The following is an 18,579-nucleotide window of genomic DNA, read 5'->3' as shown; positions in this document are numbered from 1 at the left end:
AATAGGCTAACCGCGGCATTCCAAAGGAGTTGTCCATGGGTTGCCATAAAGCAATTAGCGCCGGGTTGCCAGCTTGGCGTCAATAGTATTATTAGAAATAGTTATAGTTTGATCCAACTGGTTGATTTCGATGTCAACCGGAAGTTCCAGAATGTTGTCTTGTTTTTGCTTAACAACATGGCGATTCGTGAGAAGTCTACTTGTGGTTTTCTACATACGTCGTAAGTATTATGATATTTTCTTAATATAATTGAAATTCAGGCTGAATAGAAAAAAAAACCATATTCTTTCGTAAGCATTTTATTTAAAAATTGTTATTGTGTGTTTTTTTCTGTTTGTTTACCCGTTTTCTCTAGTGGGCAGTTCCAAGCCAATGTTACCTTTTTTGGTAATTTACATTTTTTGCTAATCAAGTGATATATATATATTTTCTGAAAGCTTAAAACCTATATTTTTAAGATTTGCTATGCCTTTTCCAAAATTCTGAAAAGTAAAAATGCAGAAACCAGTCTTTTGAAGGTCACATTGACTTTCAAAATAGTCAGGCAGAGAACTGCTTTTCTTCTTTCCAAAACCAGTTTGTAATCAGGTTCAGAAGGAAAGTGAAGTTGATTTTCCACATTCCACTGCCTCCATTTGACTGAGAAAGTTCATTCTGGAAGGTTGTTGGAGTTTTTAGCTCCATTCTTGGCTTTTTTTTAAAGGTATGTATTATGTTTGTCTGTTACAAAAATATGTAAATAACTATATTAAAATAATAATTATTTATTTTATCAGCTTTAAATTTTTCAGAAGTATTACATTTTGGCTTAAAAACTTATAACTTGCAGTATTTCTGCTGTGTTTGCCATATTTTTTTTTTAATGGTGGTAACAGACTAACAACAATTGTGTCACAGACTAACAATTTTCTGTGTAACAGACTAACTGATGACTAACTTAAATTAACTTTATTTTAAATTTTCAAATTGCTTTAACAATATAAAATATAATTAAGATAAATATTTAGTTTTTTTAAATATATTTCTTACCAATAATAAATGTGTTCTGAGCAAATCTATTTATTTTTAACATCTACAAGCATTATTTAAGTTTACAAGTTTAATCCAGTTCCTCCTAATCAATATTTTGTAGCATAAATATAGAATACATCTATTGTAATTCTTTTTAAACTTAAAATTTTAATTTATTTTGCAGAGTATTTATGATGGCTCCGATTCCAGCTAAAGAAAGAATGAGACAGTACAGAGAGCGAATGAATAATGAAAAAAAAGAAAAAATGAAACAAAAAGATAAAAAGAGACATGCACTTAAAAGAAGTTTAAGAACAAATAAGCAGATAGAAGAAGACAGAAGAAAATCAAAATTAGCGATGAGACAACTGCGGAAGACAAGGAGTGAAGAATCAGTGCACACCGTAGTAAATGATAAACAGAAGGCATATGCCTCTCCTGCAGCACTTTCTCGAGCTGTTTCTAGAGTAAAAAATGTGTTGCCTAAAAGCCCCAGAAAAAGGAATGCCGTAGTGAAGCATATATCTCATAAGTTTAAGCCTTTATATGAGGAAAGCCAGAAAACTTCACATAATGCTATTTCAAGAGAAATTAAAGACAGTGTTGCTAAATTTTACTGTCATGACGACATTTCACGCCAAGCACCAGGAAAAAGAGATGTTATTAAAGTTACAGATAGTGAAACAAATCTAACAACAAAGGTTCAAAAACGCCACTTATTTATGACTTTAAATGAAGTATATCAAATTTATAAAAAAGAAAACCCCACATCTAAAATAGGAAAATCTTCATTTGCTAATTTGCGTCCCAAGAATGTTTTGTTAATGGCAGAAACTCCTAGCAACGTTTGTGTTTGTCAAATACATGCCAATTTCAATTACCTGTTGGAAGGCTTGTCAAATTTATCACCATATCAGAAACCGAATGAAATTATTTCCCAATTAGTATGCAATGTGGAAAATGAAAAATGTATGATGGGGGACTGTGTTGCATGCCACACAACCCAAGAGCGTCTACTTCAAGTTCTGCAAATATCTAACGAAACAGACTTGCAAGATTTTGATGTTTCTTGGCATGAATGGTGTCTAAATGAAGAGAAACGACTTGTGAAAGTGAAAAATGAGGGTACAGCTGATGAAATCATTGAAAAAATTTTAAATAGACTTCCTACATACACAAAGCATAGTTATATTAAAGATGAGCAGCATAAATATTTCAACATGCTGCAAAAGTTAAGAAAAGACGATTCTGCTTTAATGCAGATTGATTTTGCAGAAAATTTCACGATATCGCACCAAGATGAAGTGCAAAGTGCTCACTGGGCCAAAAATCAAGTTACCATCTTCACATGTGTGATATGGTTCAAAAATAAGTCCCATTCTTACGCTATGATTTCGGACTATTTGAACCATGACAAATATGCTGTGCATGTTTTTATAAAAAAAATTATTGAAAGTTTCAAAAATGAAAACCCTACAGTGAAACAAGTGGAGATATTTTCTGACGGTGCCAGTCAGCATTTTAAACAAAAATACACACTCTTTAACATGACTTACTTTCAAGATGAAATAGGGGTTCAAGTTCACTGGAACTTTTTTGCAACCTCCCATGGCAAAGGGGCCGTCGATGGGATTGGTGGCATGATTAAGCACCTTGTATGGATTCAAATTAAATCAAGAAAAGTTATAATTCAGAATGCTGAAGAATTTGCAAATGCCGCCCGGAATCTTGTAAAAACCATTATCATGTTTGTTAGAAAATCTGAAATTGAGAACTGTATACCAGATTTAGATTTAAAATTCCAGAATATCTTGGCAATACCAGAAACACACAAAATACATTGTGTTCGCACTATTCAGAAAGGTATAGTAGAAGTAAGAAAAATTTCTAAAATTAAAGGTACAACTTTCAATTTTAAAGTTCACTGTTCTGATGTTTTGAAACAGGTCAACTGTAATTTGGAAACTAAAAAGACAAAGAAAGTTAGTCTTGGATGTTGGGTTGTGGTCCGATTCTCGCACGAAAATTCTTCTCGGACAAAGGATTTTATTGGACAAGTGACCAATCTAATTGATGACTCTCGTTCGGTTATTACTTTTGTTAAAAAAAGTGGTAACAATACTTTTATTTTTCCAGAAAAGGAAGATATTTCCCATGTTGACCGCGATTCGATTGTTGGCTTTTTAGACGAGCCCCAATTCAATTCCAGGTGTCAAATGACTTTTTCAAATTGTTTAAAGATGTATAATCTTTAAATTTAACTCATTAACTTTTGTTTTACTAGCATTCAAGTCAATAAATCTATTTGAACCTGGATTGCTCTTTTTCTTGTGATTACTTGTTTGTCTGTTACAAATTTGATGTTGGTCTGTTACAGGTAAGAATTGATTTTTTTACTAATTAACAATGTTCCAGAAAACAACTTTTGAGAAAATATCATTTATCTACTCCCACTTAAAAGAAATACACTTTTCTTATAATAAGTTAGAAGTTATTCTATAAGAAAAGTGCAAAATCAATAAGGTATCTAAAAAGCAGGGTAATTCCTGTTAGTCTGTTACAATGGCATATTTTTGTTCATTATTTTAATATGTTTTATAATTATTCATAATGAAACCATTTTTTTATCTTCTAAAGTCATGTAATAACTGTAAACCATGTTTAATTTGCAAAAAAATATATTTTTATAAAAAATTAAGCCTATTTATCTTCTATGATTGTTAGTCTGTTACTATGGAATAGCCCTAGTTCAAATACTAATATGATTAGCCAGATTTGTTGCTTATAATGCTTAATCTTTTAAAATTTCATTTTGTCTACTTGTTATTTAAGAATAAATTTTGAGTTAAAATTTGTCTTTTTCCTTTTGACAAATTCAGTTCTTTTTACATATCATTGTATTGTATCATGTAAATTATTGATAGTAGTTCAGATTTTGCTGTGTAACTCAAAGATTAAAAAATTTTGCTAATAAGAAGAAAGCTATGAAAATGTTAGATAAAATATTTTAATGTAGATGTGCTAATTTCTTAACTTATTTTGGTATGAATCAATATCACATAAGTAGTACATAGATGTATATACAGTAGAATACCTTTATAACGCCGACCTATGTAACGCAATTCTCCATAAACCGCACAACTTTTCAGAAGTAAACAATAGGTTTTTAAGTTTAAAAAATTCCTTTGTTTTGCCTTGCTAACATAAAAATTGTTAGGAAAATTAAATTTTGAAACAGTTTTTCATCTTTCCAGTTAATTCAAAGCTTTTAAATGAAAATTAATATTCACAGTAAAGAGAAAATATCAGATGGCTCTTGAAAATGCAGCTGTTAATGCAAACCATGAAGCTGACAGAAGTGCAGAATAATTCTCTCCCTTTTAATGGTAAAACACGTTTATTTATGAATGATTAGTTGTATAATTAGTGTTTTAATACTCATTACAGATAGAACTCATTCTGAAGTGCTAATATAGATATATTTTGAATATTAGTTTCAAAATTTGTGAAATGACTTATATAACGCCAAAACCTGTATAACGCAAAAGCTCTGGTCCCAAGGTGTGCGTTAAAACGGTCTTCTACTGTACTCGTTTGTTCATACTTATTGCTATTTTACTTTTATGGGTAAGGAAGAAGCTCGATTTTAATCACGTCAAAGCGGTGTGTTTTGAGTTCTTTCAGTTAAAACAAAACGAAAGAAAGTAGAGATTGTTTCTCACAATTATTATTGACCCAGGCAACGCCGGGTATTTTTGCTAGTTAATATATAAATCTAAAACCTCACTTGCTCAAGTAGCATCAACAATGGTTTTAAAATTTAGGGCTTACTTTGATATAATCGATATTCTATTCCAAACTCAAATTGTATTATGTACCAGAGGCATGTGCAGAGTTTCAATAATGGGGGTACCACTGCATCCGGGCCCGTGATTTAAAATAATCAGTGGGAGGGCAATTACTACTCTACTCCTCCCCGTCCCACAATAACATTACTACTGCATCTTCACTTTTTCATTTTCATACATCACTAGGGCTGGGCAATATACCGATATACCATCATATATCGATATATATCTACTACCGCTATAAAAATATTTATATTTCTATCTGTTCGATATATCGTTTATAAAGAAAATACGGGACTTCATTACAGAGAAATTAAAATACTGACTTAACAATACGTAATCTTTCATAGCTCTGTGTGATGGGTGAATGTTTGAAGTTTTAAGATGTTTTCTGCATTGTTCAAAGAGTTATTTAATTTTCAACTATAGTCAAAAAGAAGAATTCACAAGGTCGCCGAAGGTAAATATGGGCCCCTTTGTCAGTAGGTCTCCGGATTTCCTCCCCCTATAGAGTTTTCAAAACTTATATTATTATCATTCAGAGCAGGTTCCTTCCAAGGATCCCTGCTCTCTTTCTGACAAAGCTGACATGACCTCTCATAGGCCAATAAAAGTGAATGTGTATTGGTTAAAAGAGCATCCTAATGCAACAATTAAAAATTAACTAATTGAGGTATCAACACGATTCATAGTTCAAATTAAACATAAACTATTGATATTGAGCTGAATAAAATGTTTAAGAAAAATACTGAACAGAAATATTTTTATTTAAAAAAAATGAAAAACGAAAAAATCCTAATAAGAATACTTATGTCTCACATGTATCACACAAGAGGGAGAACAACTCAATTTTTTCAGCTCTTCAGTTAAAGTGCATGATAAAGCAATAATTAGCTTTAAAACTGAATTTTTTAATCTTAACCCCTCCCCCCCCCTCAAAGAAAAAGAAAAAATGTAATTTGAAGTGCTTTAATTAACCAACGTCATTTACATACTTAGCAAAAATGAGAAAATTACATTTTTCAGTAACATGCTTTTTTTTTTTTAATTTTAATTTGTTTTAACTGTTAAGATTTGTTCTTTTTTACCTTTTTAATGGCTGCCTTGTGCTTGATGGATCTCCGTTAAAGCTTTGATGTCTGTGAAATTTAATCTGAGGTCCCTTTTGAGGCAGATGTCCAATCTATTTCTTTGCTTCGTGAGAAGCAGCACTACAGAGCTAAATCCTCTTTCAACTAAATATGTTGAGGGGAATGAGATGCAGAGCTGTTCAACTCATTTCCAAAGTTATGGGTAAGTACCCATAAGCTTCACCCAGGCAAGTTCCGTATTGCTTGAAAGTAATTTTTGATTCGCAATCGAATTTCAAATCCATAAACTCTGTCTGCAAAGAGGTTTCCAGTTCATCCACATCTTCAAAACTAAATGGATCTAAAATCCAGTCAGAAATTTGTAAGTTGATCAAATCTGCAAACCTTGATTCCATGTTCTTTTTTAACTGATCAAGGTGATCAATATAAATCAAAATTTTTTTTTCAGGAAATTCATCTTCCACGATTAAACTTTTTTTTAGAATTGGAAACAGGATAAATTCTTTATGTCCAATATTTGCCTTGTGGATTTTGAATTTGGAAATGAATGCTGAAATTATGCTTTTGGCCTTGATGAGGTTTATCTTGTTTCCTTGAAACTTAATGTTGACTTCATTCATTTTTTCAAAAATATCTGTGAGATACGTAAGTTCCAATTTGCGCTGTTTCAAATTCTCACTTAAAGCAGGATCATGCAAGTCGAGAAACTCGGCTACAAAGTTGAATAATTCAAAGAAAAACAGTTTCCTTTGGAAAGCCATCTCACAGACGTATGTAAAAGCAAGCGATCGAATTTTTCATCATTTTCATGGCAAAGCTCACGAAACAGGCGATCATTGAGAGAATTAGTTTTGATCTTGTTAATATCAGTAATGACTAATTGTAAGGTTTCATGTAAAACACCACTCAATTTTTTTGCAGCCAAGTGTTGACGATGAATGACACAATGGAAGGTAATCACTGTTGGCACTTCTTTTTTAAGGTATACAAGAAACCCAACATAACCACCCACCATGGCAGGGGCACCATCTGCTGCGCAAGCACTTACATTTGTCAATGGAATTTCTTTTTCTTCAAAATAATCCTTCACAAATTTAAAAATCGACAATCTCTTTGTATCAGTAATCAAAGTTCTGGCGAACAACATTTTCTCAGTTATCTATTTCAGCTCATTAATAAACCTCACGTAAGCTAATAAAATAGCTGTTATCTGTCACAGTTGATTCATCAGTCTGTAGTGCAAATTTACTTTGTTTCAAAACATTTATGAGTTTGCACTCAATGTCAGCAGCCATTTCATCTATTCTCCTGGAAACTGTGTTGTTACTCAGGAGGAGAGATTGACTTATCTTTTTACTGGAGCCCTCACCAAGCAAAATTTCAACTATTTTTTTGGCAGCCGGTAGAATAAGAGATTCGCCAATCATATGAGGCTTACCACATCTTTGTATCAAAAGAGACACTTCGTAAGAAGCAAGAAGTCCTTTGTCAAGATCTGTTGCTTGTCTTCTAAGTAATTCACCCACCTTTGGCCGTTTATCCGCTTTTGTTTTGAGGTCTTGAAAATAACTAAGAGGTTTATTTACTTTGTCACCATGTACTCTTGAAAAATGCTCTTTCATTCGCGAGGACTTCATCGCTTCATAGCTAGAAAATGTTTTATCGCACAAAAGACAATGCAGAAACTGCACATTTTGCGGTGACGTGACAAAACTAAATTTTAAATACTCTGCTGAATACTGCCGGCACTTCTTTTTCGAATTCATATCGAACTTCCACACTACGAAACATGCACAATTAAACAGAAATTCACTAATTTAAATCAAACAATAGAAACTACGTAAGGAGGTTTATGCGCTGATTGCAAGATTCTGAATGACAACAGATAAGTAAATGCAAAAATCCATTCTTACACATATCCATCCACTTTTCAGGCATTAAGTATATGATGGCGCCAACGGTCAGACAGTGCTTACAAGATTTTTTTTATTCCTCGTGAAAATGGCAATAAAATAAAAGATTTTATTTTTCGCTTTTGGGATTTTTTTTATCCGAACAGATTTGATTGAGCTGTAAATCATACATGCCTTATTTTCTGGGAACGACTTTCTTTGATTTGACGTGCCATATGCTTGGTTCGGTATTACACAACATAGGTATTCTGAAAGATATTTCTGAATTGTGTACCGATTTGTTTTAATAACTATAGTTTTTGAAAGGTGAAGAATTTTCCATTACCAGGTATCCGACTGCCAGTCGCCCCCTAGAAATTTATCGTCCCCTAGAAGAGTTTGATCGCCCCCAGGTTGGGAATCACTGGGCTAGACTAATGCTTTTGAATATTTTATAGCAGAGTGTGATAAAAAATATACAACAGTTGGTCCTAAGGACCACCAATTATTTTTTATGGTGGTCCCAGGTAGGTTTCACTAGTCTGGGACCAGTGGACCAGCACTAATTTCTAACGCTGAACCAAATAACGATTTTATTAATGCTAATTCAGTTTAGATCAGATTTTTGCCAAATATGGCAGAGAGATCTTTTGATGCTCAAGAATTGACATTGGGCTGTTTTCGTTCCCAATCAGAACCCCCCTCCCACCGGGGACTTCCTTTTACAAATACCTAGTTTTCGTCGGATCTCTGTCAAATTTGGATCAGTGATGCTTTGATGCATAGGAATTTTCATAGGGAGTTTTTCGCCTACCTATGAGGGAGGGAAGGGGTTGGGTGCGAAAACACCACCATTCCAGTTTACGTCAGATTTTTGCAAAAATTTTACAGACCTGTACTTTGATGCTCAAGAATTCACTTAGAGTAGTTTTTTATTCACAATGGGGGGCCACCCTCCCTCCCACAGTGGATTTCTTTATGCAAATCCACAGTTTTCGTCGGATCTTTGCCAAATTTGGCACAGCGGTTCTTTGATGGTCAGGAATTGTCATAGGGGTTTTTGCTATAAGGAAAGGGGGGAGGGTGTGAATACACCCCACAAGGGATTTTTGTTATGCAAATCCAGTTTTCGTTGGATTTTTTTCCAAACATGGTGCAGTTGTCCTTTGATGCTCAGGAATTCACATAAGTTTTTTCTCTTCAAAATGGGGTGTATGGAGACTACCTTCATTGACAGTGCAATACTCCAAAATGTGTGAAACAAGTTCAATTATAGATAAGATGTTGCATTACTAAAGATTCCAACATTGGGCATTTATAATTAAGCACGTTGTACAATGGGCTCGCACATTGCACATTTATGTGATTAAACTTTATTAAGAAAAAACCTGGTAAATTTCTCTTTAAAATCATGGATGACTTATTTTAATATGTGCATTAGTCTCAAAAATATGATTGTCATTCCGAGTCCCTGAGAGTCAAGGCCCCTTGTCAGTTCGGTTGCCAGAACCCCATGCCCCCATAAAATTTACAAAACTTTATACTACTCTGATTATAACCATAAAAAATAATCGGTAGTCCTCAGAGATCAACAATCACTGGCTATTTTTGATTACGCTCGGCTAGAAAAATTGGCCTAGCTGATGTCTCACTATTTATTAGCCAAACCATTGGTTTCCTTTTTTTCTAATAAATTTATGTAATTTTAAATTTCACATCTACATTGTACCAAATATTTACATACTTGGGGGGGGGGGGGATAACGTCCTGAAACTAAATGAAAATAGTCAAATTAAATTCTCAAATATTCAGTAGCCTATTTTAGCCGTTGCGAAAAAGAAAAGTGAAGTTGGTTTTAAAACTACATTTTGCTATTTAAAACACCAAAGCAAAATATTTTTTGCCAAATTTTTTTGAATATTGAAACATTAAGTGTTTTAAAAAATCCTCATCAGTAGAAAAAATGTTTTCCTTTTTTCTTATTTGTTTCGCATTGTTATTCAACACTAATGTTTATCATTTAGAACTTAATTTGCAGTAGTACAGTGATTTTGCACATTTAAGTATTTATTTATTTGTAGTTACATTTTAGTGCTTTATATAATACAATCCAAATTCAAAATAATAGAATATCAGAACTGTTTGAACAAAACTTGTCCCTGGGTCGGAAAAAATGAACGCATGAAATTAAAAAAACAAGAACTCGTTATTCATGAAAGGGCAAATCAATTTAAACAACTTTTCAGATATTATTTTAACGATTTATAGGTCATTAACACATTGGAATAATAGATAAATTTTTTATATGGGACAAAAAATTAGAATAATCTATTCATTCAATGTGAATTTTAAAAAGTAGAGAAAATATTTGTTTACCTGTTGCCCTATAGTTTGTCACAAGTATGGAGCTTGGCACCTGGATAATTTTACGCTCTTATAAAAGCTTTTTATTGCTCAAAATGGGTCGTCAAGGTGATAAATAGGAAAAAAACGAAGTTACATATTGCATCATTTCTTAAAGTTAGAAAAAAACTATCCAATTCAATTCAAATGAACCTTTAACCTTTCTATGGTATGTAAGATTTTAAAGCAATATAAGACTGACCAACTAAAAAGTAATCGAAGCAAACGAGGTAGAAAAATTATAACACCTGGCAGAGATGAATTCAAATTAAAGTAAATTGTCCAAAATAATCGTTTGAAAATGCTTCTTATGTCCATAAGTGTTGGACAGAATGTATAGTTATCTTATCCACGCCAACTACACTTGGATGGTTGCATAAACTGCAGTTTTAATTGCGGATCTACGAAGTAAGACCAAAGATAAACATGAAGCAGAAAAGTGCACAACTATCCTGGAGCAAAGAGAAGCTCATTTGGGTGCAACAAGACTGAAAAGACATTTTATTCAGTGATGCATATTTATTTGTAATATCTGTCGAAAAAAAGAGGAGATCAGGGGTAACCTCAAACAGGGGCAACAACGTTGGAAAAGTATTATATTCAGTGATGAATCATTTTTGAAATATCTGTAAACAAAAAAAGGTGTTTGGGTTTGACGTTTAAAAGGAAAAGCGTATGAGAAATCTTGTGTAAGAGGTTCTCTCCACTTTGTCACATCCTTCTTGGTTTGTGGGTGCATGACAGCTGCTGGAATTGGGAAGTTATATATATCATAAAATAAAACAATGCGTGATTTCCGCTGTTAATCAATAATACTGAATGATACTTCATCTGAGGCACAGCAGTTACCCATTTAGCGACACATTTTATCTTCCAGCAAGGTTCTACTCCATGTCACATCTCTAAATCGACTCATAGATTTTAAACAGAAAGAGGAATTTCGGTATTGAACTGGTAAATCAACTCTGCCAATCTCAATACAATCAAGAATTTGGTGTACCATCAAATCTAAATAAATCCGTTCAACATCTGGTGCCCGCCAACAAAATTTAGCTTTTTGCCGCATTGAAGAGAGTATGGAAACAGTGAAAGAATTAAAGCATTGAATTCAGCAAAAAATGACGCATTCTAGTATTAATGTTGTTTCTTTTGAAAGTGTTTTCCCCCCTTTAATTTGAATATTCTAATTTTTTGACTCAATGTAAATCTTCATCACTATAAACGTTTGGATTATTCTGTCTAAGATTATTTTTAATTGGGTATATTTGAGATGAAATTCACACTTTAATGTCTAAGAAAGGTAGCATGTTCATTTAAATTTCTAATTTGCACTTATATTTAGTTAGAATAAACTTTTTTCCAAAATGTGGGAAGTATTCTATTGAATTTGAGTTGTATTTCATCGATTAGCTGAAAATGAAACTGTTAAATTTTTTTTAAATAACTTTATAAATGTAATCATAAAGTGCAAATAATTTTAGGTACAAAGTACAAACATGCTTAAAATTGAGTTTTTAAAATTTCATTTTAATAAAATATCTGAAGAGTACAAAAAATTTTGGATGGCCTCTCCCAAAATGATTGGCTAGATCTGCCACTAAGCTAGAGTGTATATATTGGTAAAGATTAAGAAAAATATAAAAGAGATGAATAGCAACGCACACACATGTACGTGCAGTTAGGTAATTTATTGAATTATGCTACAAATATGCCACACTTGTGTTAAATTTATTTGAATATAAGATAATTAGGCATGAAGAAAAAAAGTTCCAAAAAAAAAAAGCAATTTAGACTATATTTGGTCAATTAAAGTCATGATGTCCGTGGATCCGCCCCTTTAAAAAAGAAAGCACTTATTTAATATTTCTCGTTTCTTATACTTTGCATAAATGCAGTCATTACATTCTTTTGATTTCTGTTATTAAATTACAGTTTTATCTTATGATTAAAAATTTTGCTTCAAATTTCAGAGATTGTGAATGGAGATTACAAATAAGAATGCCTGTAGTGATGACCATTCTTTACATGCTGTGGAGGAAGTTCTGCTGATGATTACGCTATTTCTAATTAAGTGGCGGTAAGTATTCCTTGGCTATAAACTATTCTTAGCTGCAAATAAAATATTAACTTTCATGCAATAAGCAAACAAAAATTAGCTTGTGGATGAAAAGACTTCTTATGTTTTGTTTGATGTCTTTTCAATAATAAGGTTGTTTTTTTTACTTAATTATCAAAAGTCCTTTGTAACCCTAAAGCGTGTGTCTCCGATTCTAGTTGCTATTTGTACCATTTAAATGTTTTTATGATGTTAGCAACTTCTTTTAGTTGTGTAACATCAATTTCTATTTGTACAGAACTTTTCTTTTGCATTTTCTTTACTTGGAAACCAGCCAAGGAAGCTGGGGTTCATAATTATCCCTACTTGTATTAAGACATTCTGAGATCGGTAATATGATCTAAAACTAAAGTCTGTGGGAACAATCCTTTCTCACCCCCTTCGTCTGAACAATACCCTTGTTTTATAATGTCATAGTATTGCTTTTATCATAAGTAATAAAATATGACTTAGTAGTTGTTTGCTATCATGTGCAGAGAAAATAATTTTTGTCACTATAATGCACAGACTAAACAAATGTCAACGAGCTATAATGTACAGTACAAATGAAAAAAAGGCTATCTTAATTAAAATAATTAAAAATATACCTAAAACACCTTCAGAAAAGTGTTACAAATATAACTTACATTTTTACCGCAATAGTAACCTTTTTTCAAAACTTTGCTTCTAGTGATCATATTATAAAGTATGTGAGTAAGCATAATTAGTCCATTTGCAAGTCTATAAATCTTTTATGGTACGTTTTTGATCATATTAGTTTTTTAAATAGTATCTGGAAATCCCTGGAGCAAAGTTTAAACCGTATATGTTGATTAAATTGAAAACTAAATAATTCATTTTACTATTTTGAAATACATATTGTGTTCTTGAAAATAATTTGCCAATAGTTCTGTCACTTGATTGTGAAAATACACATACTCTAGTTTGAAATGCAAGCAGTGTGTTCTATACTGACCCTCAGTGCATTGAGATACAGGCCCCTAAAAAGTACACATTTTATCATATTTTGATGACAAAACTGCTCTTTTTTCTTAGCATTAAGCATTAACCATACATTTAATGAGCCTATTTAATAATTTATATATATCGCTACACAAATTGCTCATAAAAACTATGGTTGAACCGCAGTGCATGGAACCGAGATGCCTCAAACATGACACATTTTCACTTACTTCGTCAGTTTAGCCACCCTTGCCAGGGTCCACTGAAGGTCAGCCATAAAATTTGTGATATATTTCATTTGAGGCACTAAATATCATGGTGTAATCACAAAGATTACTTTTGCTGATGCTCCATGCGCAGAGATAATTGAATTATTAAAAAATGTCGATATGTGTGAGAAATACCCTAAGTTAAGACCAACTTTCAGTGTTTTTGTAGGTCATAAAAAATTTTTTTGGAAGAAAAGAAAAGATATGTGTCTTCTAAAATCATTCAAAGAAACCACTAAAATTTTTTGCGAAATCAAAAATGGCATGATCTGACCTGTCTGACTCTTATAAAAACTGGCTCTTAATATCGAAAAATATCCAAAAGACCCATCGAAGCTTCCCAGTTTCGTTAACGTCTCCAAAGATAGTATAAAATTGCGCTTTTAGAAATATCTGCTTAGGAGCCCCAAAACATATCCTTCCTAAAAATTGCGTAAAGAAGATTTTAGTTCCAAAAAATATTTCGGTTCGGAATATTTTTGCGTTTCCCCTATCATTTTCAGATATAGCCAAAAAATCGGTTTAAGAAACAATAGGTGTCGAGAAATTACAGGAGAAAAGCTGAAAGATCCCCTACCATCACCAAAGAAAGCCTACATTTGCATTTTAAACTTCAATTTCGAATACTTTCGATGGAAGACGATTGAATCTTCCTCCCTCTAGCAACGTCAACAAAGATAACCCAAAATGGCGTGTTTAAAACTTCAGTTTCGAAAAATTTTTGGGAAGAGAACTGATCCTTCCTAAGCTATGGTCACAAAAAATAGCTTCAAATTGATTTCAATTTTGAAAGAATTTTAGGAAAATACTCTGAAATTACTTTTCCCTGAAGTCTTGAAAAAGTTCATAAAACTGCAATAACATCAATTTCAAGAATTTCTCCATGCACCTTGAATATGTCCGACTCTTTTGTCCTTGCAATCAAACACAACCAAAGATTAACTAAAACTTTTTTTACTCCAATTTCGATAATTTTCTGGGCGCAATCCCTCCTTCCCTGACCCCCTGCCTCCCCCCTCCTGCATTCTTCTTCTGATGTCACCGAAGACAGGCTATAAAATACGTGACTAGTAAATTTTGGTATTTATTACTTTCTTCGAAGATGTAAATTGTACCTAAGGAGTTTCTTACTATTTAACTTTTCTTCCTTTTTAAAAGTTCATCATTCTTCTGTTTTTTTTTTTTTTTTTTTTTTTTTTTTTTTTTTTTTTTTTAATTAGAACTTGATGTAGAAATTTGAAGAAAGATTTATGTGGACGTTGAATATTAGTCAAAATATGAAAATTACTTTTGAGGGGCGGCACATTTGGTCTTCTCACGTGGGCGGCTGACACCCTAGGATCGGTCCTGTAGAAGAATCACAGTAACACTACCAAACAGAGATATCTAACCTCGCCTAGCTTTTAAATGGTGTACAATAGTTCACTTTGGAACCCCAAATTATCTAACTACTACATTGAAACATGGTTGGCCGGATTGGACCCAATGGATTTTTTTGAAAAAACCCATTATTTAGCCCACTTTTGGGTTTTTTAAAATTTTCTGAGAACTTTTTTTTTTAAAAATAATTAATTTAAATACTTTTACAATTTAAACTTCTTTTTTATTTCTTTTTCTCAATAGGCAATGGACATAAAAAATGAATTTTGAACTTTAATAGTATTTCTTAACTCTTAAGGGCATTAAAAAATGCTTCAAAGATTTTAAATAAATATATTTAACTTTTTTCCTTCAACTGGTCAATAAAGAACTCAAATTACCTTGACTAAGTCCTGTCACGTCAGATTTTCTCAATATTTGCAGATAGTACAGAGGAAACTACTCTGGCTAAAAGGCTCTCATGTGAATTATTTTCTGCAAACCAACACGTCACAAAACTCTAATAAGCAAGGTATATTTTTTAGAAATTAACAGGTTTTACAAATGGTCGGACAGAAAACGGAATAGGATGTACAGTATTTTCATTATCTTACGAAAAAGTTTAATATTTCTTACTCTGTACACAGAAGTAGAAAAACAGGCAACATAAAATTCAAAGAAATGTCTTGATTAAGCTGGAATTCAGTAAAAAGGGATTTAAACTACTTGAGGTTCTACAGTAGTTTTGCATAACAAAATGAAATACAATAAAGTAAAATACAAAAAAAAAATGTCGAAATTAAAAACGAACAAATAAACAATAGATTTTATCACTCAAGAAGTAACTTTGCCTTAACTGTTGGTAATCATGGAAACTAAAAAAATCTGAAACTTCACCATTCTTGAATTTTGTCGTCTTTTATACCTTTCTTCAGAAAACGCTGAATTTTCCAGCTTTTTTTATCAAGACAATTTTTGTGCTTTGTTCATATACTTATGCTACAATATGCTACGAGTACCCCACCTTTCCCCTAAAAAAAGACAAAAAAAAAAAACCCAATTTCTTTTAAAAAACCCAGCTTTAGTTGGGTTTTTTTTGGGTTTTATTTAAAAAAACCCTGGGTCCATGGGCTTTTTTAAAAAAACCCGGGTTTTTGCCAACCCTGCATTGAAATTATCTAATCTAATTCACACCTCATTTTTCAGTTTTTACAAGACTATCATTGCTTGGATGTTATATTTCAAATACAATTTTTCTTGATCCATTCTTTCAAGCCGATTTCTCCCCATTTTCCAAATTTAATACACAATTGGAATTCAGAAGTTATTGAAGAGAAAATATAAGAATGAACTGAAAATAGAAATTATAAACAAAATTAAAGGCAAATTGCATGGGGTCACATTTGCCCCACAATATAGGGTGCACTTCAAGGGCGCCCATATGGGGAGGGGGGGTCTTTTTTCTTTGCAAATGCATTTCTTCTCCAGCAATTAAGGAATAAGTTATAAAAAATGTCAAATTTTAATAACTTTAATCTGTAGTGAAATCTGTTTCAATGGGGAAAATATCCTGCTAAACCATGGAGAGGATATCTGAGGCGCCCCCCTCCCCCTTAAAATTTTGCATATGGATGCCCTTGGTGCACTTACCCCATCTTACTTTAAATAAAGAGAAAGTGCAACCCTTCTTATAAACAAAGTCTGGTTAAAGTAATTAACTAAAACATGTCATGTATGTTAGTATGTAGTAACTTGTTGCTAAAAAAATACAACGTACGCTTGCTGACTTCAGCTTCTAAGTTAACTTTAAATTACGGACAATTTTGATTGTTATTTTCCTTCCTTTCTGCAGGTAAGTGTTCTCAAAACATATCTCTCCAATACCCTAAAAGACGATGAAATGTAAATTGCAGTACATAATTTATTTATGAAGCATATAATACTTTTTTTTGATCCCACCATCTTATTAACAGTAAACTGACAAACCTTAAGATATTTTATACTATATCTAATAATTATTCTTACATTTTTTGTTTTTTCTCTTTTATATTTATGTTGCTATGATTACTAATAATAGAAAATTTATGTGTACAAACTTAAAATATTGAGCTATTATATGAAATAATATGTATAGAATGATATAAAGCAAAAGAGTAATCATAACCAATGATGTGGATCATGTAAACACCAAGTAGGTAGGTAAATATTTTTGGGATATTTACCCGAGGCCTGGATAAATACTCAAACTGGATAATTTCGAAAAAAATGTAATAGGAGAATAATTGATAAATTTTTATCCAAAAACGAAATAAAATGTAAAATTTAAATTAATATATGCTTTTAGGCAGTTTATACTACAGTGAAATCCCGTTACAACGAACATCAAGAGACCACAAATTGTTTGTTGTAATGGAGTTCAAATAATGTAATGGCGGTTATATAGGGACTGAAAATGTAGTTCGTTGAAACGGAAATTTCGTTGTTATGGAATTTCACTGTATTTTTAATAGAAAACTTAGATGAAATTATTTTTTAAAAAATTGAATTGACGCACTTGCAGTCTAAAAGTCACCCATTGGCGCAACCAAAAAATAGTGTTAGGAGGGCACTGCTAAAGAAATCTTGCTTTCGGTGGATAGGGGTGGAGGGCGGTATATTCTCCCCCGGGATTTTTTTTTTTTTTAATTATAGTCTTAAGAACGCAGTTTTAGACGGTTTTTGGTAATGCTGTGGGGAGGAAAAATTAGGGAGGCCTTCTGCGGAAATTTTTAGAAATTGAAATCTTTAAAACGCTATATTTGTTGAGGTTAGTGTAATGAAAGGAATGGGGCTTTTTGAAGTTCCCTCCGCCTATCTTTTCAAAATTAAAGTTCTAAAAACGCAGTTTCGGAACGTGTTACAGGCAGGGCGGTTCTAGGGCTCTCCCCAAAAACTATTTTGAAGTTCAAGTCCTAAAAAATGAAGTTTTAAAGAGACATTCAGGGATACTAGTTGGGGGGATTTAAACGCTCTCCTCTTATTTTTCGAAACTAGTTTCTTTCGCTTCTAGGTGTTGTCCATGCTAGGTACGCCACTGTCTACAGATTGTTTTTGCATATTTTTTAAGGGGGAAAAGGCCTAAACAATATCTGACCCCTTGGCAACTCATATTTGCCTTGTTGACTGCAGTACATGCAGAGATTTGTGCACATTAAACTTGTTTTGAACATATACCTCTGAAATGCAAACTTATTTATTTGTTTTTTACTTTTCAGTTGTTAATTGGAAACTGACTTGAAGAAAGGGAAAAGAAATGTGATAAAGATGACAGCTATTAAAAATTACTGTTTTGTACTTTTGATTGTTGCTCACTTTTAACTCTTAATTGTTATAAAAAAATTGAACAAAAATTATTGTTGCAAATAAATTTTACTTATTTTTTTCTATATTCTTGTCTATATTTCTTTTTTTTTTTTTTTTTTTTTTTTTGAGTCTCCAAAACAACGTTTTTCTTCATGTGAAGTACATATATAATATAATTTCAATGCTCCATACATGTTTTTCTTTGTACGCTTTTTTTTTTTTTTTTCAACAGACAATATCTTTTGACATTTTATACTATACCTAATACCAATTCTTGTATTTGTAATTGTTGCAAATTATTTTCT

The 18,579-nt window shown here is 32.2% G+C and overlaps 1 long non-coding RNA gene across 1 annotated transcript; it reads left to right on the top strand.

Moving 5' to 3' along the window:
- The first annotated feature begins 4,267 nt into the window (after window positions 1-4,267).
- On the top strand, window positions 4,268-18,344 carry LOC129233339 (uncharacterized). The gene is made up of 3 exons (XR_008581453.1): window positions 4,268-4,398; window positions 12,217-12,323; window positions 18,187-18,344. It is a non-coding gene; the product is annotated as an uncharacterized LOC129233339 (long non-coding RNA).
- The last annotated feature ends 235 nt before the right edge of the window (window positions 18,345-18,579 follow it).

This window comes from Uloborus diversus, unplaced genomic scaffold (assembly GCF_026930045.1).
Source record: "Uloborus diversus isolate 005 unplaced genomic scaffold, Udiv.v.3.1 scaffold_349, whole genome shotgun sequence".
NCBI classification, from domain to species: Eukaryota; Metazoa; Arthropoda; class Arachnida; order Araneae; family Uloboridae; genus Uloborus; species Uloborus diversus.
Note: the sequence above shows the minus strand (reverse complement) of the source record. Positions and strands in the feature narration are given on the sequence as shown.